At 49.0% G+C, this 23,560-nt stretch overlaps 1 protein-coding gene across 5 annotated transcripts in view; it reads left to right on the top strand.

The window, feature by feature from the left end:
• The window catches only part of IPCEF1 (interaction protein for cytohesin exchange factors 1), a 686,360-nt gene that overhangs the window by 486,357 nt on the left and 176,443 nt on the right, over nt 1-23,560 (top strand). The gene's annotated exons all lie outside the window — the stretch shown is intronic.

Here is a 23,560-nt window from a genome sequence, read left to right as displayed (position 1 = left end):
GATCTCTGGCGCCATACTTACATACTTACCTGACCGGGAGGAGCGTTGCCGTGGCGCCTCTCATCTGGCTGGAGACCGGGGGCGGAGTTAAGGTGTCGAAATCGGCGCATGCGCATAGCGCTATCCGGCGCAATTTTACTGAAAGACACATTTGCAATGTGTCTTCAGCAAAATGGCGCTGGACACCGCGGTATGGGCACGTGCGTACTCTGGCACCGCACTCCTCCCCCAGGCCTCCAGCAGAACAGGACACAGCAGCGCTGGAGCACAGGGAAGAAAGGTGAGTATAATTGCTTATTTTTTTTGTATGTGTGCAGCATGAAAGGGATGAGGGGTACCATGCATACCAGGATTGGGGGGTGAGGGGGCCACACATACCAGGATTGGGGGATGAGGGGGCCACACATACCAGGATTGAGGGGTACCATGCATACCAGGATTGGGGGATGAGGGGACCACGCATACCAGGATTGGGGTATGAGGGGGGCCACACATACCAGGATTGGGGGATGAGGGGGGCCACACATACCAGGATTGGGGGATGAGGGGGGCCACACATACCAGGATTGGGGGATGAGGGGGGCCACACATACCAGGATTGGGGGATGAGGGGGGCCACACATACCAGGATTGGGGGATGAGGGGGGCCACACATACCAGGATTGGGGCATGAGGGGGGCCACACATACCAGGATTGGGGGATGAGGGGGGCCACACATACCAGGATTGGGGGATGAGGGGTGCCATGCATACCAGGATTGGGGGATGAAGGGTACCATGCATACCAGGATTGGGGATGAGAAAGCCATGCATACCAGGATGAGGGATTGGGTACCATACTTACCAGGATTGGGAGATGGGGGGTGCCATGTATACCAGGATTGGGAGGTGAGGGGTGCCATACATGCCAGGATTGGGATGAGGGGTGCCATGTATATCAAATTTGGGATGAGGGGTGCCATGCATACCAGGATGAGATGGGGTGCCATGCATACCAGGATTGGGACAACGGGTGCCATGTATACCAGATTTGAAATTAGGTGTGCCATACATACCAGGATTGGGGATGGGGGGTGCCATGCATACAAGGATTGGGGATGAGGGGTGTCATGCATACGAGGATTGGGGGATGAAGGGTACCATGCATACCAAAATAGGGACGAGGGGTACCATACATACCAGGATAGGGATGAGGGATGGGGTACCATGCATACCAGGATTGGGTATGAGGGAGCTATGCATACCAGGATGAGGGGCGCCATGCATGCCAGGATTGGGATGAGGGGTGCCATGCATACCAGGATTGGGGGTGAGGGGTGCCATTCATACAGGATTGTGCATGAGGGGTGCCATGCATACCAGGATAGGGATGAGGGGTACCATGCATACCAGGATAGGGATCTGGGGGGGCCATGCATACCAGGATTCGGATGAGGGGTGCCATGCATACCAGGATTGGGGATGAGGGGTACCATGCATACCAGGATAGCGATGAGGGGTACCGTGCATACCAGGATCAGGGATGGGGTGCCATGCATACCAGGATAGAGATGAGGGAGCCATGCATACCAGGATGAGGGGCACCATGCATGCCAGGATTTTGGATGAGGGGTGCCATGCATACGAGGATTGGGGATGAGGGGTGCCATGCATACCAGGATTGGAGGTGAGGGGTGCCATGAATACCAGGATTGGGGATGAGGGGTGCCATGCATACCAGGATTGGAGGTGAGGGGTGCCATGCATACCAGGATAGGGATGAGGCGTGCCATGCATACCAGGATAGGTATGAGGGGTGCCATGCATACCAGGATTGTGGGTGAGGGGTGCCATGCGTACCAGGATTAGGGGTGAGGGGTGCCATGCATACCAGTATTGGGGGTGAGGGGTGCCATGCATACCAGTATAGGGATGAGGCGTGCCATGCATACCAGGATAGGTATGAGGAGTGCCATGCATACCAGGATTGTGGGTGAGGGGTGCCATGCATACCAGGATTAAGGGGGGGTACCATGCATACCAGTATTGGGGATGAGGGGTGCCATGCATACCAGGATTGGAGGTGAGGGGTGCCATGCATACCAGGATAGGTATGAGGGGTGCCATGCATACCAGGATTGTGGGTGAGGGGTGCCATGCGTACCAGGATTAGGGGTGAGGGGTACCATGCATACCAGGATTGGGGGTGAGGGGTGCCATGCATACCAGTATAGGGATGAGGCGTGCCATGCATACCAGGATAGGGATGAGGGCAGCACTTAACAGGATTGGGGAGCACAAATATCAGCATGGGAGACCATATACCAATAAAAATGCTCGCCACCCGGGCGTAGAACGGGTTCAATAGCTAGTGTGTGTATGTATGTATGTATATATATGTGTGTGTATATGTGTGTGTATATGTGTGTGTGTGTGTGTGTGTATATGTGTGTGTGTGTGTGTGTGTGTGTGTGTGTGTGTGTGTGTGTGTGTGTGTGTGTGTGTGTGTATATATATATATATATATATATATATATATATATATATATATATATATAATATATACTAGCTATTGAACCCGTTCTACGCCCGGCTGGCGAACATTTTTATTGGTATATGGTCTTCCATGCTGGTATGTGCTGCCCCCTCCTGGTATTTGTGCTGTCCCCATCCTGTCCCCACCATCCTATCCTGGTATGCATGGCACCCCTCAATCCCAATCCTTGTATGCGTGGCACCCCTCACCCCCAATCCTGGTATGCATGGCACCCCTCACACCCAATCCTGGTATGCGTGGCACCCCTCACCCCCAATCCTGGTATGCGTGGCACCCCATCACTCGTCCCTCACCCTGCAATCCTTGTATGCGTGGTCCCCTCAACCCGCAATCCTTATATGCGTGGTCCCTTCACCCCTCAAATCTTGTATGTGTGGTACCCCACAATCCTGGTATGCATGGTACCCCACAATCCTGGTATGCGTGGTCTCCTCACAACACAATTCTGGTATGCGTGGTCCCCTCACCCCACAATCCTGGTATGTGTGGCCCCCTCACACCCCAATCCTGGTATGTGTGGCCCCCTCACCCCTTTCACGCTGTACACACATACAAAAAAATAAACAGTTATACTCACCTTTCTTCTCTGTGCTCCAGCGCTGCTGCGTCCTGTTCTGCCGGAGGCCGGGGGAGGAGTGCGGCACCGGAACACCGCGCTGTCCGGCGCCATTTTGCTGAAGACACACTGCATATGTGTCTTCAGTAAAATGCTGCCGGATAGCGCTATGCGCATGCGCCGATCCGATGCCTCACTCCTGCCCCGATCTCCGGCGAAGAGAGGCGCCACGGCAACGCTCCTCCTGGTCAGGTAAATATGTAAGTATGGTGCCGGAGATCGCGGTATGCGTTCAGTGCCTACGCATACCGCGATCTCCGGCGCCACACACTCCTCTTACCTGTAACGGCTCCTTGCGTGATTCTGTCTGAAGCCAGACTGTGCATCACACATGCGCAGTCTATAGAGGCTTCAGACAGAGACACGCATCACCCATTATATTATAGATATATATATAGAGATATATACACACACATATACATACACACACATATATACATATACATACATATATATACATACATATACATATGTGTATATATATATGTGTGTGTGTGTGTGTGTATATACCGTATTTTTTGGACTATAAGACGCACTTTTTTTTCCAAAATTTTGGAGGAAAATGGGGGTGCGTCTTATAGTCCGAATGTTGCTGGGGGGTATATATATACATACTGTGCTGGGGGGAGCGGTTGCGGTGGAGGAGCGGGGCACAGGAGGCCTGCTGCAGCCTACACTGTCCCCACTGCTAAAGAAAATTAATATTCACTGCTCCCCACGTCCATAGGCGTGGGGAGCACTGAATATTCATTCTCCTTAATAGCCAGCACACAGTGTATCAGCAGCGCGGCTCCTGCTGCTGCCGGGCGATCTCGTGTGCCCGCTATTAAAGGGCATGAATATTCAACCTCTCTCTACGCCCATGGGCGTGGGGAGGTGGTGAATATTCATGCCCTTTAACAGTGGGCACTCGTGATCTCCCGGCAGCAGGAACCACGCTGCGGCTACACTGTGTGATGGCTATTAAGGAGCATGAAGTCACTGCTCCCCGCGCACACAGTCCCGACGTGGGGAGCAGTCACTTCCAGCAGCTCATCTCTCCTTGTGAGCCACGCATGGCAGTGACGTCATGCGCGGCTCACATGTAAGGATCAGTGTGGGCGGACAGGACGCAGCGCTGGAGGAGAGAAGAAAGGAGTATTTATTTTTTTATGTGCAGCCTGATGGGGATTAGGGGGACCATGCATACTAGGATAAGGATGAGGGGGCCATACATACCAGGGTAAGGATGAGGGGGTCATACATACCAGGGTAAGGATGAGGGGTGCCATGCATACCAGGATAAGGATGAGGGGTGCCATGCATACCAGGATAAGGATGAGGGGTGCCATGCATACCAGGTTAAGGATGAGGGGTGCCATGCATACCCAGGATAAGGATGAGGGTGCCATGCATACCCAGGATAGGGATGAGGGGTGCCATGCATACCCAGAATAGGGATGAGGGGTGCCATGCATACCCAGGATAGGGATGAGGGGTGCCATGCATACCCAGGATAGGGATGAGGGGTGCCATACATACCCAGGATAGGGATGAGGGGTGCCATGCATACCCAGGATAGTGATGAGGGGTGCCATGCATACCCAGGATAGGGATGAGGGGTGCCACGCATACCCAGGATAGGGATGAGGGGTGCCATGCATACCCAGGATAGGGATGAAGGGTGCCATGCAAACCCAGGATAAGGATGAGGGGGCCATGCATACTATGATGAGGGATGCCATGCATACCAGGATAAGGATGAGGGGGGCCAGGTATGCCAGGATAAGGATGAGGGGGCCATGCATACCAGGATGAGGGATGCCATGCATGCCAGGATAAGGATGAGGGGTGCCATGCATACCAGGATAGGGATGAGGGATGCCATGTGACTCACCCCCTGGGCCAGTGCTGTAGTGCGGCGTGCGTGCGCGCGGGGGATACCCGGAGCCGGATCCGATGGGGGTAGTAGTCTTCGTGTGGCGGTGACCCGGTCCGCGCCCAGGGTGGTCAAACTTAGTGGCGGTTATTGGTATGATGGTATTAGTGTCCGACTACGCCACCCGTTGAATGCGGTTATGAAACCGCCGCTGCAGGGCAGACCACTGAGGCCGGTGGTATAGGTGTGCAGCAATGTTGATATAACCCCCAACGGGAGAGGTATGGCCTCAGGGCAGCGGATGTGGATGATGTTGGGAGTGATGGTGTGGATGTCCCAGCACTAACGGTGCGACAAGGAAGCACGGAAACGCGAGGGTACAGTTCAGGGCCTTTACTGATGGTACAAGGCAAATTCCCCCGGGAGTACTGGCTAGTAGTTGGGGCCTGGTTAGTCTGCGAGTAAGCCAGAGTTCCCCTGGCCAGGTGGAGTTGTAGGCCTTCCCGTTAGTCTGTACCCTTCCTGGCTACCCTGCTTTCAGCGGTTACAAGTAGCCCACGTCCCTGGGTATACCGTGTGGTGCTCACCCGTATGGCTGGTGACCTGGGGCCTCCTGTTAGCCTCCGCTCTGGGATGGCGGTGCTGGTCCCTTCGTTGTGACTGAGCCTCCGGGCTTTTATGGCCAGAGGACCTGGAATCCCCTGCCGGATGGATTCTGCTGCTGGGTATATCTTAGTCCCCACAGCCTCGGACTCCTGTGTCCGGTTTTAGTACCTTCTCCCAGGGCGAGCTCTGCACAGCTCCAGCCCCTGGCGCTTCTCCTTGGCTCCTACAGAGCTCCTGAGGTCTATCTGTCCCTGTTTCTGCGTGTCCAGACCAGACTCCGTCTCTGTCTGGAACTCCTCTCTCTAACCCTGCTTCAGCCCCAGTTTATATAGGGGAAGTTCTTCCCCTCCCAGGGCTGGGCAGGAGGTGTGGCATGCTTAGGATTCCTGCCCAGGAGACCTCCCACCTGCTCACAGATGTAATACTGCTATTACTGTGGAAACCAGACCCCTGGGGTGCCACATTCCCCCGTAGTGAAATTTAGTACTCCCGGACTAAACATAACAGGGTATAAACAATAACAATTAAATACATGAGATGGTCACGGCGTGTCCGTAACCGGGAAGCAATAAGGGTGTCCATTTCACCAAAGAACAGGGAGCCGTAACCAGGTAGGGGTCTGTCCTGCCCCGAGTCTTTAACAGTCTGTAGTCCATTCCTGGGTTACGCTCCAAACATATTTACAACAGAGTTCCGGTTACTCACTGTCCATAACCTGTCAGTGCATATAAAGAAACCTGTAACTGAAAAACATAATTAGCAACGGCTACAACAAAACAGGTAAACATAAAATAGTTAAAGCAACTAGCCAACTTAGATTCTCCAACGTACGGGCATCTGGCCTCTGGTAACCCTAGTGGACCTACGGAGCTCACTAACTGGTCCTGCACTACAGGGTGTAGGAGGTGTTATGGGCAGGCTGGGCAGCTTTCTGCGCACTCTTTGGCTCACTAGGGGCACGGCAGGCTCACTACTAGCAGAGGGTTGATCCTCCTGTACTGCTGGTGTGGACTCTTCTGCCTCTTGGGCCGGCTGCTCTTCCAGCTCTACTGGTTCTTCTGTAGGCACTTGCGGGGCTGGCTGGAGAAAGGTGAGGACGGGTACCATGACAGCACAGTTTACTTGTGTCCAAGACCTGGGGAAGTCTCCGAGTACAGTCCTAATCATTTCTTCCCTTTCCTCTGCGGGTCGAGAGTTTTCTTGATCTTCTTCTTCAGGGCTTTGCAGCTGCTCGGGACACTTCTTCAGGTGGTCTCTGGAGACAACGGCTGTGGTTTCTAATCCATCCTTACTGATCACGCAAATCTTTGGGCTCTCATGGCTTGATGGCAGTACGGTGTACGGGTCCTCCTCCCACTGGTCGTCCAACTTGTGGAGCCGTCTTTTCCTCTTCAAGACCTGCTCTCCAGGTACCAGGGGAACAGCGGGAGCATACTGATTATAAGCCCTCTCTTGCCTTTCTCTAGCTTGAGACAGACTTCGCTCCACGCTCTCCTGCACTTTCCGATACTGCTGCCGCCGCCCTGTATCCCAGTCTGCCTCTGGCGAGGTGTCCTCGGGCGTCAGGACTCCCATATCCAGGTCGATAGGCAGCTTACCAGGTCTCGCTCTCATTAGGCAAGCCGGGGTACAGTTGGTAGAACCTACAGGGATGTGGTTGTATAGGTCCACCAGATCAGGCAGCTTCTCAGGCCACATACTGCGTTCTTCCAGGGGCAATGTTTTCAGGAGGTCTATCACCACCTGGTTCATCTTCTCGCAGAGTCCATTAGTTTGTGGGTGATAGGTCGTTGTTCTTATCTTCGTGCAGCCATACAGGTTGCAGAACTCCTGGAAGACTTCCGCTTCGAAGGCTGGCCCTTGGTCTGTCAGCACTTGGTCCGGGTACCCGTGTGGACGGCAGAAGTGCTGCTGGAAGGCTCTAGCTGCTGTTTGAGCCATTAAGTCCTTGACCGGGACCACCACCAGGAACCGGGAGTAATGATCTACGATTGTGAGGGCGTAGACATACCCAGATCTGCTTGGAGCCAGTTTCACATGGTCCAGGGCTACCAGTTCCAGTGGCTGTCGGGTGATGATGGGCTGCAAGGGAGTCTTCTGGCTGGCACGGTCCTTCCTTCTTAGGTGGCACGGTCCACAGTCTCTGCACCACCTCTCGATGGCTCCTCTCATGCCTACCCAGTAGAACCATTCACGCAGTAAGAACTCCAGCTTCTTCCACCCGAAATGTCCTGCTCCGTTGTGGTACGCCTCCAGAATCATAGCCGCGTCTCGTCTGGGGACCACTACCTGCCAGGTCAACTCATGCGTTTGAGAGTTAACCATTCTCCGGCACAACTTCTCCCTGTAGAGGAACAGCCTACTTTTCTCCTTCCACAGTTGCTTAGTCTCCTCTGGGGCGTCTGGGTCCAGACTGGCATCGGCTTGGGTCAGCATTTCCTTCACCAGGCGGACTGCAGGATCACTGTCTTGCGTCTCCGCCCAGTTGTAGTGGGGCAAGGGATTGAACGTCGCGGAGCGCCTGTCCTTCACACGGCTGGAATACAGGGTAATCCCATGACGGTGGATCGCAGGGAGCTCAACTTCTTCCAGATCTTCTGGATCTTCCCCTACGTCCGGTAAGTTCGGCATTCTAGACAGGGCATCCGCGTTGGCATTTGAGCGTCCTGCCCGGTATTTGATGGTGAATTCAAAGTTGGACAGGCGAGCCATCCATCTCTGTTCCAGAGCACCGAGCCTTGCAGTGTCCAGGTGTGTCAACGGGTTGTTATCCGTGTACACGATGAATTTGGAGGAGGCAAGGTAATGCTTGAAACGTTCGGTCACTGCCCACACTACTGCCAGGAACTCCAGCTTGAATGAGCTATAATTCTCAGGGTTCCTCTCGGTGGGTCGTAGCTTTCGGCTAGCGTAAGCGATTACCCGTTCTTTTCCTTGCTGGATCTGGGACAGCACGGCTCCTAGCCCGATGTTACTTGCGTCCGTGTGGAGGATAAAGGGCTGGCTGTAGTCTGGATATGCCAGGATTTCATCCCCCTGGAGGGCCATCTTCAGCTGGCAAAAGGACTCCTCTTCCAGCTTTTCCCACCTGAAGGGCGGCTTCTGGTTTTTGGCTTTTCGAGATTGACCTATCAGGAGGTCCTGCATAGGGGCTGCCATTTTGGTGAAACCGGGAATGAATCTTCGGTAGTAGCCTACCAACCCGAGGAACTGCCGCACTTCCTTTATGCTGGAGGGTCTTGGCCAGTCCTTAATCACGGTGATCTCATCAGGGTCAGGAGCCACTCCGTCAGCACTCACCACGTGTCCCAGGTATTGCACCTTTGGTTTCAGGAGATGACACTTGGAGGGTTTCACCTTTAGGCCGTAGTTTGCCAGAGCTTCGAACACTTCTGCCAGGTGTTTCAGGTGGTCCTCGTAGGTCTTGGAATAGACGATGACATCGTCCAGGTATAACAGGACCGTCTCGAAGTTCCGGTGTCCCAGACAGCATTCCATCAACCGTTAGAAGGTTCCTGGTGCGTTGCAGAGCCCGAACGGCATGCAGTTAAATTCGCTGAGACCCATCGGGGTGGTGAATTCGGTCTTCTCCCGGTCTGCCTCTGCTACAGGAACCTGCCAGTACCCGCTAGTGAGATCCAAAGTAGAGAAGAAGTTAGCAGATTTTAATGCAGCTAAGGACTCTTCTATCCTTGGTAACGGGTACGCATCTTTGTGTGTGATACGGTTGACCTTCCTGTAGTCTACACACATTCTCATAGTGTTGTCCTTCTTTTTCACTAAGACTAGTGGAGCTGCCCAGGGGCTACAGCTGTCTCTGATTACCCCAGCCTCCTTCATGTCTCTAAGCATCCCCTTGGCGTGTTGGTAGTGTGCAGGGGGTACGGGTCGGTATCTCTCCTTTATGGGAGGATGGTCTCCCGTGGGGATGTGGTGTTCTACCCCCTTTACTCGCCCGAAGTCTAACGGGTGTTTACTAAACACTCTCTCGTACTCTTGAACCACCCGATAGACTCCTTGTTTCTGGTGTGAGGGAGTGGAGTCGGCACCCAGATGTAGTTGCTGACACCAGTCCCCCACTGGTTTCTTAGAGCCGTTACCTTCCTCTGGTTGAGATGGAGGCAAGGGTTCCACGGCCTGTACAGAATTCTGGTTTATGGTGAACAATTTAGCTAGCGTGGCATACCGGGGCAGGTGTACTTCTCTCTCACCAATATTTATGATGCGAACGGGCACCCTCCCATGGCGTACATCGACCACCCCCTGTGCTGTCAAAATGGTGGGCCTACTGTCTGAGTAGACGGGTTCTACCATTGCTTGGTAGTCTCTACCTCTTAGACCAATAGCTGCCCAGCACCAAATCATCATCTCACTTTTTGGGGGCATGGCAATAGGGAACGGGTCACACATTCTCACGCTACCTATCTCACCACCAGATAGTTCCACCTGTTGCCGCTTCATCAGTGCCCGGATCTCTTTTTGGAGCACACGCTGCTGGCCGGAACTGGCGTTCTTGGCAACCTGCTGTAAAATGAGAATCACCTCTGCAAGACAATTTTCAATTACATTGGTTCCCAGGGTGATTCTAGGGTGACTCTCATGACGGTCTATGTCCACTATAATCAGTCCTTGTGCCACCAGTTCGACTTTACCGATTTTAATGGTCACCTCCTTGAATCCCACCTGCGGCACGGGCTGACCATTGCTGGCGATGATACTCAGGTCGTCGTCTGGGTAGCGGGTTATGTCCGAATCATTCCAGTACTGCTTGAACAGCACGTACGGGATGGTGGTGACCTGTGACCCAGTGTCTAGTAGGGCACTCATAGGAATGCCATCCAGTACCACAGGCAAGATTGGACGTCCCCCTACGTATTTATCACGCCAGTTTGATGGGCCTGATGGTCTTATGCCTGGGGGTTGGCCCTCTACCCCAGGTTGTGCCCGTTTAAATGACAGTACCTTGCCACATGTCTGGGTTGATTGCAGCGGCGGCAAATAGGTCGTCCGTCCTCGTTGTATCGATCGCTGGGTCTTCCTCTGGCCGGTGGGGTCCTCCTTGGTCGGCGCCACGGGATGTCCTCCGGTCCGGATGCCAGCTCGATCTTCCCTGCAGTAGAAACCTGTAAAGACTGCACAGTTCGGGTTAGCGCGGCAACGCTTTTAGTTAGCTCTTGGACCTGATGGTGCAGGTCTGTAGCCGGGTCACTGTTTAAAGCCTGCGCATCAGCTCCCACAGGCCCTGCAGACAAGGGCGCCGTCTCCTGGTGATAAGTGATAGCAGGGCGCCTGTGGGTCACAGCGCCACCTGGTGCCGGTTCTCGGAGCACCCGGATGGCTCTGTCCTTGAACTGTGCAAAGTCCAGGTCAGGGTCCTGTAAGGCCATTGCCCGCAACTGGGTTCGGTGGGCATTGCACAGTAGACCCTCAATGAATTGTTCAGTCAACAGCTTATCTTCATTTCCCACGCTGTCAGGGTCTGCCTGCTTAATGGCTCTCAGGGCCTCTTGTAGGTTTAGAGCATAGTCTCTTATACTCTCATGTGCCCGTTGTTTGCACCCATAAAATCTTAGTTTTATTTCGGCTGAGGTGCGAGTGTCAAATGTGTCTTTCAGCCGGGTTAGTATGTCTCTGACAGTCCTCTTCCTCCCAGGTGGCCAGGACTTTACCTCCCTTTGGGCTGCCCCGATTAATTGGGCCACCAGGATGCTCACTTTTTGCGCCTCCGTGAGGGGATACACCTGGAAGAGGCTATCCAGCCTTTCTCTGAAGTCATTTAGGGTATGTGACTCCCCTGAGTACTGGGGTAGCCAGGCTGCCCCCGGGATATAGGGCATGGTGAAAGGCATGACCGCAGCAGCGGTGGCGCTGGCGGCGGCTGTGGCGGTGAAGCTCTCCTCCGTATCCGACATCCTCCTCCCCCCTAGTGGACCGTGGCCTACCTTGCGATGATCCTCTTCCATAGGCCGCGGCTCCGCAGTGGATCGTCAGGGTTGACGACCTTCCGTCGCGCTCCTGTGACGTCGGCGTCTGCTGGGCTCCTTCCAGGACCTTACGCAACGTCCGGACGTGAGGCGGGGCTTCAGTTCTCGCGGGCTTTCGGAGTCCACGCCCCTCTTCTTCCCACGCGGCGCCCTCAAGATGGCGTCCAATGGCGGGAAAACTCCACGGATGGCGGGAAGAAGGCAGAAGATGGCGTCGGATGGCGGGAATCGGCTCCAGATGGCGGGAAACGACTCCGGACGGCGGGAAACTTCACCACAGGTAAGTATAAAAGTCTCTTTTTTCAGGCACGCAGTACCCGGTGGTTGCGGGCACGTAATCCTGCCGACTACGCCAAAATTGACTCACCCCCTGGGCCAGCGCTGTAGTGCGGCGCGCGTGCGCGCGGGGGATACCCGGAGCCGGATCCGATGGGGGTAGTAGTCTTCGTGTGGCGGTGACCCGGTCCGCGCCCAGGGTGATCAAACTTAGTGGCGGTTATTGGTATGATGGTATTAGTGTCCAACTACGCCACCCGTTGAATGCGGTTATGAAACCGCCGCTGCAGGGCAGACCGCTGAGGCCGGTGGTATAGGTGTGCAGCAATGTTGATATAACCCCCAACGGGAGAGGTATGGCCTCAGGGCAGCGGATGTGGATGATGTTGGGAGTGATGATGTGGATGTCCCAGCACTAACGGTGCGACAAGGAAGCACGGAAACGCGAGGGTACAGTTCAGGGCCTTTACTGATGGTACAAGGCAAATTCCCCCGGGAGTACTGGCTAGTAGTTGGGGCCTGGTTAGTCTGCGAGTAAGCCGGAGTTCCCCTGGCCAGGTGGAGTTGTAGGCCTTCCCGTTAGTCTGTACCCTTCCTGGCTACCCTGCTTTCGGCGGTTACAAGTAGCCCACGTCCCTGGGTATACCGTGTGGTGCTCACCCGTATGGCTGGTGACCTGGGGCCTCCTGTTAGCCTCCGCTCTGGGATGGCGGTGCTGGTCCCTTCGTTGTGACTGAGCCTCCGGGCTTTTATGGCCAGAGGACCTGGAATCCCCTGCCGGATGGATTCTGCTGCTGGGTATATCTTAGTCCCCACAGCCTCGGACTCCTGTGTCCGGTTTTAGTACCTTCTCCCAGGGCGAGCTCTGCACAGCTCCAGCCCCCGGCGCTTCTCCTTGGCTCCTACAGAGCTCCTGAGGTCTATCTGTCCCTGTTTCTGCGTGTCCAGACCAGACTCCGTCTCTGTCTGGAACTCCTCTCTCTAACCCTGCTTCAGCCCCAGTTTATATAGGGGAAGTTCTTCCCCTCCCAGGGCTGGGCAGGAGGTGTGGCATGCTTAGGATTCCTGCCCAGGAGACCTCCCACCTGCTCACAGACGTAATACTGCTATTACTGTGGAAACCAGACCCCTGGGGTGCCACACATGCATACTAGGAAAGGGATGAGGGGTGCCATGCATATCAGGATGGAGGGGTGCCATGCATATCAGGATGGGGATGGAAGCCACGTATAATAGGAAGGGGGGCATATCTACCAGGATGGGGGACATTACCCCAATTCCAGTGTCAGCAGCAGACCAGCTCCCCCTTAACAGTGCGTCGTGACCACATTTTTTGCTTAATTTTCCTATTTTCCGTAAAACCTAGGTGCGTCTTATGGTCCAGTGTGTCTTATAGTCCGAAAAATATGATATATATATATAATAAAAACATATAAAATATGGTGTGGGGGAAGCGGTAGCACAGGAGGCAGCAGCTGCCTGCGGCAGCCTAAACTGTTCCCACTGCTAAAGAAAATGAATATTCACATGGGCGTTGAGAGTACTGAATATTCATGCTCCTTAATAGCGGGCACACGCGATCGCCCGGCAGCAGCAGGAGCCCCGCTGCGGCTACGCTGTTTGCCGGCTATTAAGGAGCATGAAGTCACTGCTCCCTGCGCACACAGTCCCCACGTGGGAAGCTTTCGGCAGCAAATCTCTCCTTGTGAGCCACCCATGGCAGTGATGCCATTTGCTTCTCACATGGCGAGATCAGTTTTGGCAGACAGGACGCAGCACTGGAGGAGAGAAGAAATGTGAGTAGGAGTGTTTCTTTTTTTCTTTAGGTGCAGCGTGATGGGAATGAGGGGTGCCATGCATACCAGGATGGGGATGAGGGGTGCCATGTATACTAGGATAGGGATGAGGGGTGCCATGCATACCAGGATAGGGTTGAGGGGTTCCATGTATACCAGGATGGGGATTACTGTACCATGCATACCAGGATAGTGATGAGGGATCCCATGCATATCAGGATGGAGGGGTGACATGCATACCAGGATGGGGCCATGTATAATAGGAAGGGGATGGCATATATACCAGGATGGGGGGATATTATCAGAATTGGGGGACATTACCCCTATACCAGTGTCAGCAGCAAATCCCCCTCCTCCTTAACAGTGCATTGTGACCACATTTTTTTTTCCTATTTTCCTCCTCTAAAACTTAGGTGCATCTTATAGTCTGAAAAATGCGGTAATTAAATTACATTTTATTACATATGCAAATTGCCTCTTCAGAGAAAAAGAGGACTTCTACTCTATAGCGCCCCCTATTGGAAGTAGCAATCCTACAAGTCACAATCAACCCTTTAACGAGTCGTGCAATATGACTTAGGATAAAAGCCAAATCAGAATCTCAATTTGCAGACACTGTGTTTCAGACTGTTGGCCCTCGTCAGTGCAAAGTATGAGAACTGATTTGGCTAGGTGAGAGGCTCTGGACTGAGGTCTAAGGGGTAGCGTTTCTCCTTATGGAGAGTGACTCACCAGCTCTGGCACATCAAGGTAAGGAGGCTTATTCGCCATGCAATGCTCCTCTGGGAAATTTAATATGCAAATTGCCTCTTCAGAGAAAAAGAGGACTTGTACTCTATAGCGCCACCTATTGGAAGTAGCAATCCTACAAGTCACAATCAACACTTTAACGAGTCGTGCAATATGACTTAGGATAAAAGCCAAATCAGAATCTCAATTTGCAGACATGGTGTTTCGGGCTGTTGGCCCTCGTCAGTGCAAAGTATGAGAACTGATTTGGCTAGGTGAGAGGCTCTGGACTGGACTTGCTCGTGTCTGCAAATTGAGATTCTGATTTGACTTTTATCCTAAATCATATTGCACGACTCGTTAAAGGGTTGATTGTGACTTGTAGGATTGCTACTTCCAATAGGTGGCACTATAGAGTACAAGTCCTCTTTTTCTCTGAAGAGGCAATTTGCATATTAAATTTCCCAGAGGAGCATTGCATGGCGAATAAGCCTCCTTACCTTGACGTGTCAGAGCTGGTGTGTCACTCTCCATAAGGAGAAACGCTACCCCTTAGATTTTATTACATGAAATAAGTATTTGATCATCTCTCAACCAGAAAGAATTCTGGCTCTCACAGACCTATTCGTTTTTCTTTAAGAAGCCCTCCTACTCCTCATTCATTATCTGTATTAATTACACCTGTTTGAACGCGTTAACGTAAAAAAGACAACTATCCACACAATCAAACACACTCCAACCTCTCCACCATAGCCAAGACTAAAGAGATGTCTAAGGACACCAGGGACAAAATTGCAGACCTGTACAAGGTTGGGATGGGCTATAGGACAACAGGCAAGCAGCTTGTTGAGAAGGCAACAACTGTTGGCCCAATTATTAGAAAATGGAAGAAACAGAAGATGACTGTCAATCTTCCTTGGTCTGGCGCCCCATGCAAGATCTAGCCTCTTGGGTAAGGATGATTCAGAGAAAGAATCAGCCCAGAGCTACATAGGAGGACCTAGTCAATGACCTGAAGAGAGCTGGAACCTCAGTCTCAAACATTACCATTAGTAACACACTATAACATCATGGATTAAAATCCTACAGGGCACGCAAGGTCCCCCTGCTCATGCCAGCACATGTCCAGGCCCGCCAATGGCCATCTGGATGATCCAGAGGAAGCATGGAAGAAGGTCATGTAGTCAGATAAAACCAAAATGGAACTTTTTGGTATCAACTCCAAACGCCGTGTTTGGAGGAAGAAGTAGTATGAGTACAACCCCAAGAACATCTTCCCAACCATGAAGCATAGTGGGGGAAACATCATACTTTGGGGGTGCTTTTCTGCAAAGGGGACAGGACGACTGCACCATATTGAAGGGAGGATGGATGGGGTCATGTATCACAATATTTTGGCCAACAACATCCTTATCTCAATAAGAGCTTTGAAAATGGGTTGTGGCCAAGACTTCCATCATGATAATGACCTGAAACACACAGCCAAGGCAATTAAAGAGTGGCTCCATAAGAAACACTCAAGATCTTGGCGTGGCCTAGCCAGTCTCCAGACCTGAACCCAATAGAAAATTTTTGGACGAAGCTGAAACTTAATGTTGCCCAGTGGAAGCCCCGAAACCTGAAAGATCTGGAGAAGATCTGTATGGAAGAGTGGGCCAAAATTCCTGCTGCAAAATGTGCAAACTTGGTCAAGAACTATAGGAAACTTCTGAGCTCTGTAATTACAAACAAAGGTTTCTGTACCAAATGATAAGCTCTGTTTTTCTATTGTTTCAAATACTAATTTCATGCAAAAAATGCAAGTTAATTATTTAAAAATCATACAATGTGATTTTCTGTATATTTTTTAAGATCCTGTCTCCCACAGTTGAAGTGTACCTATGATAAAAAAAATTTACAGACCTCTCCATTCTTTGTAGGTGGGAAAACTTACAAAATTGGCAGTGTATCAAATACTTATTTTCCCCACTGTAAGCATAGCGGTTTGGTCCAAACAAAAAAGAAAACCACTGATACTTGCAGATGGTGCGCATGGTCTGTGCAACCTCTCCTCAGAGAGAGGTTCTGGCTTGCCTCTCTCTCCAGCTCTAATTCAAATCCACTCTGTGGCTAACATGTAACCTCAGAATAAAAAACTTTTAATCAGAAAAATCTCATTAAAAAGCGGACAAACATATACATTAATGTGAAACTACACTAAAGGTACTGGACTCTACTATTTAATTCCAAAGAGCCCTAATTGGCAAAAAAGAGGATATCTCACACTAGTATACCATTTATCATAATCCAATAATCCCCTCCTTTATACAGATAGAAAGGATTATATAGAGTCATATAGCGAGTCTTTCAGTACCTCACAAGAACAAGTGCAACCCAGTGAACAAAGTGATTGTAGTGCATAATTAAAACAAACAGATGGGATCACTCTAGCATAGACCTCTACACTAAGGTAACACTGACCAGGCCCTAAATTACCACCTATATGCTGATTCCAGCCTATCTGCGGAGGTTGGCACCCTAATTAAAGTTGGCGATTTTGGCGCCCCCGCTCAACGTAGGCTATCCCTATATATCCTGGCTCGCCCTGAAATATATCCTAATTGCACCACAATCCGATGCAATCTAAGGCATATGATATAAAACACAGTGAGAAAAAATGAGTGATATAAATAGATGACTTATCTTGCCCATAAGGAGATGGTCCAGGATGTATAACAAAGGTTTCAGCCTTTGGTCAGTGTCCCCGTGTCTCCAATGAAAGACTTATCATTCATGACCAAAAATGAATGAAAAGAAGGTCTCAGATAGATAATAAAAGTCTAAGGCCTCAAAATCATGTCCTCATATCTCAGGTCTATGATCAGTGTCCCATCGCCTCAACGCTTTTCCCCGAAGTACGGTTCCTCAGGAGGCTGGTACAAAGGAATGTCCAGGGTATAGATATATAATATATAAATGCATGCTAGTGATCAGTCCATTTTGATAATCAGAACTATGGTAGGTAACTCAAACCATCTACTAATCCTGTTTAAATACACCACCCCCCCTGATTCCATTGATCCCAGAGAGTCCCAATAATGGATACTAGGTGTGCAGCCTGTAAATAGATGAGCCCCATGCTCCATATGTTTGCGCTCCATAGTCCCCATTATTGGTATACACCAGCACTCCTAGATCTAGCTGGTCGGCGTGGGTTCCACATCGTGGAACGCATAGCTTCTGGTTTCCGCCGACATCACTTCCGGTGCTCGGCAACATGATGTATATGCGTTCCAGCCCCTGGAACGCAAGGCTCAAGACTCAAGGCGCCACATCCGGCGCTCCCCGGAAAAGCGCCACAGTGCCCAAAACTACGCAGAAGCGCAAGAGATGATGAACCCCACAGCCAGAAACATCAGAAAGGGGCATAACTACGCCAAAAGGGCGGCAACATATGTGCGCATAAATGCGCAATTAGCAGGCATGCCATCAGATATAGACACTTTACCTATCACTAAAATGACAATCTATAAACCACAGTACTCAAGAGGAGGGACCCAAGAAGGATATAGACTTTGATAAAAAGATTTATCTTTTTTCCAATTAATACACCCCCTACACAATATGGCTTAAAAACCCTAAAAAATGAATTCAGCCTAGATTGAGGGTTTATGTAATATACAAATGTGATGTACACAAAGGTAAACCTAATGGACTGGGAAAGAAAATATACATGATGTAAAGATAAATCAAGATGTGGGTGTCCCAAGCATAGGACAACCCATAGATCATGACATGTCAACAGTAAATTTTTTGGTCCAGAACTGGGCCTGAGTGTTGTATCAGAAAATCCTTTAGAAAGAAACAAAAAACCTATAACAAAGGAGCATATGACAGTTGTTCATTAATGCCTTTCGGTGTGATGCTATTCAGTCTAAATATCCATTCACATTCCTTCTGGAGTACTCGTTTGTCATGATCTCCCTTTCTAGCATTACGTCTTACTTTTTCCGAAATGTTAAAAGAAACCTCTTTTACGTTGCCATAATGAACCCCATTCATGTGTCTCGCTAGTGCTGTATCTCTCTCATGGCATATGTCCCCTAGGTGTTCTCCCACTCTACGTCTAAATTCTCTACAAGTCTTCCCAATATAATCCAACGGACAAGAGCAGGTGGCTTTGCAAATGACACTATCCATTTTACAATTACAAAAGTCCCTTATAAAGAACCTCTTACCAGTCGAAGCACTAACAAACGACTTTCCTGGGCTCATCTGTTCACACATCTTGCAATCAATGCATTGAAAAAACCCACAGATCTTTCTGTTTAGCCAAGTTCCCATCCCAGGAGGTTTTTGATAAAAGCTATGAACCAGTCCATCCTTCAGGGATCGTCCCTTTCTAATGTCACACTCGGCGATATAGAGATAGCACCCTTTAAATCCGGGTTGGATACCAAAATATCCCAGTGTCTCCTGAGAATCGCAAAAACCTGTTCATTTTTGTTATCAAAAGTTCCTATTAATCTAGATATATCACTCCCCGCTCTCGGATGATCCTCAAGGAGGGAATCTCTCTTACATTTCATTGCCTGATCATACGCTTGATTCAAGATGTGTGTTGGATAGCCCCTCTCCTTAAATCTATATTGCAACTCAGAGAATTGCATACAATGCTCACCAACATCAGAACAATTTCTTCTAACCCGAAGGAACTGGCCCTTTGTTATCCCACTTTCTCAGTGCCATAGGGTGGTGGCTATCCCACTGTAAGAGACTATTAGTTGCTGTTGGCTTACGGTGTGTAATCGTTTGTAGACGTCCCCGTTCATCTTTCATGATCATCACATCCAGAAAAGATAGTCGTGTGTGATTAGATTCCGAAGTAAATTTTAGTCCCACTTCATTAATGTTAATAAATCTTACAAATTCTGTGAAATCAGCTGATGACCCTGTCCACAAAATAAGAATATCATCTATGTATCTGACCCACAACGTGATCTTATCTTGCCACCACATTTCTTCCCCGAAGATATGGGTTTCCTCCCACCAAACCAGGAAGATATTGGCATATGAGGAGGCACAGGGGCTCCCCATCACAGAACCCTTGAGCTGCTGGAAGTATTCACCATTAAAGAGGAAGTAGTTGTGGGTCAGTACATGTTCAAGAAGGTTCAACAGAAAATTATTGTGTTTCTCACTCTCCACTTCTCTGGATCTGAGATAGTATTTTATAGCTAGTAGGCCCGCCCCATGTGGTATGTTACTATACAATGCTTCCACATCTATTGACGCTAGGATTGTATCTGCATCAATGTGGATCCCCTCAAGTTTTTTAAGAAGATCAGTTGTCTCTAATATATGACGGCAGTATTGTTACATAGGGGCGTAAGATGCGATCAAGATAAATCCCACTGTTTTATGTCAAGCTATCAACACCAGAGACAATCGGGCGTCCCTTAAGTGGACTGAAGCCTTTGTATCTTGGGTAGGGTGTAAAAAGTGGGAGTAACCGGAAAGGTTGGACATAGAAAATCATATTCATTTTTAGACACAAGATGTTCATTCAGTGCCTGGTCCAGAATTACCAACAATGATTTCTTATATTCAGTTAGGGGATCCCCAGGGAGTGTCTCATATGTATCCTTGTCCATAAGTATTCTATAACACATAGTAAGATATTGTTCGTGATCCATTATGACAATGTTCCCGCCCTTATCCGAGGTCTTGAATATCAGATGTTTATGTTCCTCTAAGGACCTAAGGGCAGATTCCTCCTCAGCCGTCAAATTAGATCCTGTACCCCCAGCACTGGAAATCTTACATAAATCCCTTTCCACCAGATTGATAAATATATCCACACTAGAAAAGTCACCAGCTGGTGGCATCTTTTTACTCTTATTTTTCAAGTTCGTAAAAGGTCCTGTACCTCTATCCCTCATGCTTTCTATTTCCAGATCTACCAGGATATTTAGATTCTCAAAGTCGTCCTCAGATAGACAAAGAGCTTTGCATTCTTCTCTATTATGGGACTTAAAGAATTTTTTCCATTTAAATTTCCGCCCAAAGAGATGAACATATTTTAGCCATTGAAAGCAATTGAAGCGGTTTGTAGGTACATATGAAAGACCTTTACTCAACACATTGATTTCATAAGTGCTGAGTATATGCTTAGACACATTAACAATCTGGTTCCTATTCAATGAAACTTGCTCCTTAGGGGGTAGTCCCTGAGAGTGCTCTACTCTAAAAAAGAGGAGGACGAGGACAAATATCCATTTGATGGTGAAGGTGATCTGTTGATATACTCTCCACCCACATAGCTTTTGTTCCTCTGGAAATTCCTCTGTCCAAAACCTCCTCCCCTCCTGTTTCGCCAACTTTGTCTGCCTGATCTCCCACTGCCCCTTAAGGGGGTATAGTTACCTCTCTCTGATCTTTCAGTATCAGATGATTCAAGATCAGAAGAGGACACTATATTGGGTTTATCCAATCCAAAAGAATAAGCCTTATTCTCCTTAGATTCCTTTAGATCCCACAGGAAGTATCTAGATTAATAGGAACTTTTGATAACAAAAATGAACAGGTTTTTGCGATTCTCAGGAGACACTGGGATATTTTGGTATCCGACCCGGATTTAAAGGGTGCTATCTCTATATCGCCGAGTGTGACATTTAGAAAGGGACGATCCCTGAAGGATGGACTGGTTCATAGCTTTTATCAAAAACCTCCTGGGATGGGAACTTGGCTAAACAGAAAGATGTGTTCGTTTCTTCAATGCAATGATTGCAAGATGTGTGAACAGATGAGCCCAGGAAAGTCGTTTGTTAGTGCTTCGACTGGTAAGAGGTTCTGTATAAGGGACTTTTGTAATTGTAAAATGGATAGTGTCATTTACAAAGCCACCTGCTCTTGTCCGTTGGATTATGTTGGGAAGACTTGTAGAGAATTTAGACGTAGAGTGAGAGAACACCTAGGGGACATATGCCATGAGAGAGATACACCACTGGCGAGACACATGAATGGGGTTCGTTATGGCAATGTAAAAGAGGTTTCTTTTAACATTTTGGAAAAAGTAAGACGTAATGCTAGAAAGGGAGATCATGACAAACGAGTACTCCAGAAGGAGTGTGAATGGATATTTAGACTGAATAGCATCACACCGAAAGGCATTAATGAACAACTGTCATATGCCCCTTTCTTATAGGTTTTCTGTTTCTTTCTGAGGGATTTTCTGATACATCACTCAGGCCCAGTTCTGGACCAAAAAATTGATTGTTGACATGTCATGATCTATGGGTTGTCCTATGCTTGGGACACCCATATCTTGATTTATCTTTACATCATGTATATTCTCTTTCCCGGTCCATTAGGTTTACCTTTGTGTACATCACATTTGTATATTACATAAACAATCAATCTAGGCTGAATTCATATTTTAGGGCTTTTAAGCCATATTGTGTAGGGGGTGTTTTAATTGGAAAAATATATATATATATTTTTATCAAAGTCTGTATCCTTCTTGGGCACCCCCTCTTGAGTACTGTGGTTTATAGAATGACATTTTTATATCTTCCATAAGTGATAGGTAAAGTGTCTATATCTGATGGCATGCCTGCTAATTGCGCATTTATGCGCTCATATGTTGCCGCCCTTTTGGCGTGGTTATGCCCCTTTCTGATGTTTCTGGCTGTGGGGTTCATCATCTCTTGCGCTTCTGCGTAGTTTTGGGCACTGTGGCACTTTTCCGGGGAGCACCGTATGTGGCGCCTTGAGTCTTGCATTCCAAGGGCTGGAACGCATATACATCATGTTGCCAAGCACCGGAAGTGATGTTGGCGGAAACCGGAAGCTATGCGTTCCACGATGTGGAATGCACGCCGACCTGCTAGATCTAGTAGTGCTGGTGTATACCAATAATGGGGACTATGGAGCGCAAACATATGGAGCATGGGGCTCATCTATTTACAGGCTACACACCTAATATCCATTATTGGGACTCTCTGGGACCAATGGAATCAGGGGGGGGGGTGTATTTAAGCAGGATTAGTGGATGGTTTGAGTTACCTACCCTAGTTCTGATTATCAAAATGGACTGATCACTAGCATGCATTTATATATTATATATCTATACCCTGAACATTCCTTTGTACCAGCCTCCTGAGGAACCGTACTTCAGGGAAACTCGTTGAGGCGATGGGACACTGATCATAGACCTCAGATATGAGGACATGATTTTGAGGCTTTAGACTTATTATCTATCTGGGACCTTGTTTTCATTCATTTTTGGTCATGATAAGTCTTTCATTGGAGACACGGGGACACTGACCAAAGGCTGAAACCTTCGGTATACATCCTGGACCATCTCCTTATGGGCAAGATAAGTCATCTATTTATATCACTCATTTTTTTCTCACTGTGTTTTATACCATATGCCTTAGATTGCATCAGATTGTGGTGCAATTAGGATATATTTCAAGGCGAGCCAGGATATATAGGGATAGCCTACGTTGAGCAGGGGCACCAAAATCGCCAACTTTAATTAGGGTGCCAACCTCCGCAGATAGGCTGGAATCAGCATATAGGTGGTAATTTAGGGCCTGGTCAGTGTTACCTTAGTGTAGAGGTCTATGCTAGAGTGATCCCATCTGTTTGTTTTAATTATGCACTACAATCACTTTGTTCACTGGGTTGCACTTGTTCTTGTGAGGTATTGAAAGACTCGCTATATGACTCTATATAATCCTTTCTATCTGTATAAAGGAGGGGATTATTGGATTATGATAAATGGTATACTAGTTGTGTGAGATATCCTCTTTTTTGCTAATTAGGGCTCTTTGAAATTAAATAGTAGAGTCCAGTACCTTTAGTGTAGTTTCACATTAATCTATATGTTCGTCCGCTTTTTAATGAGATATTTCTGATTTAAAAGTTTTTTATTCTGAGGTTACATGTTAACCATGTTTCTTCCTCAGAACAGTTATATTATATTATCAAAATTACTGTTTCAAATCCACTCTGGTCAGTTCCCCCCACTTACCCCTCCCTGCCAGCTGACTGTATAAGATGAACACCTAGCAGGGTTATGTGTAGAGACAGTCAGGTGCAAATATGTAGAGCCTGTAGTGCTAGCATTTAACTGTAGCCTACATGGCTTTGCTTCATGGCATATATTCTTCA

The sequence above is a fragment of the Phyllobates terribilis genome, unplaced genomic scaffold, assembly GCF_046119375.1.
Source record: "Phyllobates terribilis strain yellow unplaced genomic scaffold, ASM4611937v1 Scaffold_3__8_contigs__length_932513732, whole genome shotgun sequence".
Lineage (NCBI taxonomy): Eukaryota > Metazoa > Chordata > Amphibia > Anura > Dendrobatidae > Phyllobates > Phyllobates terribilis.
This window is presented reverse-complemented; position numbering and strand designations above follow the sequence as displayed.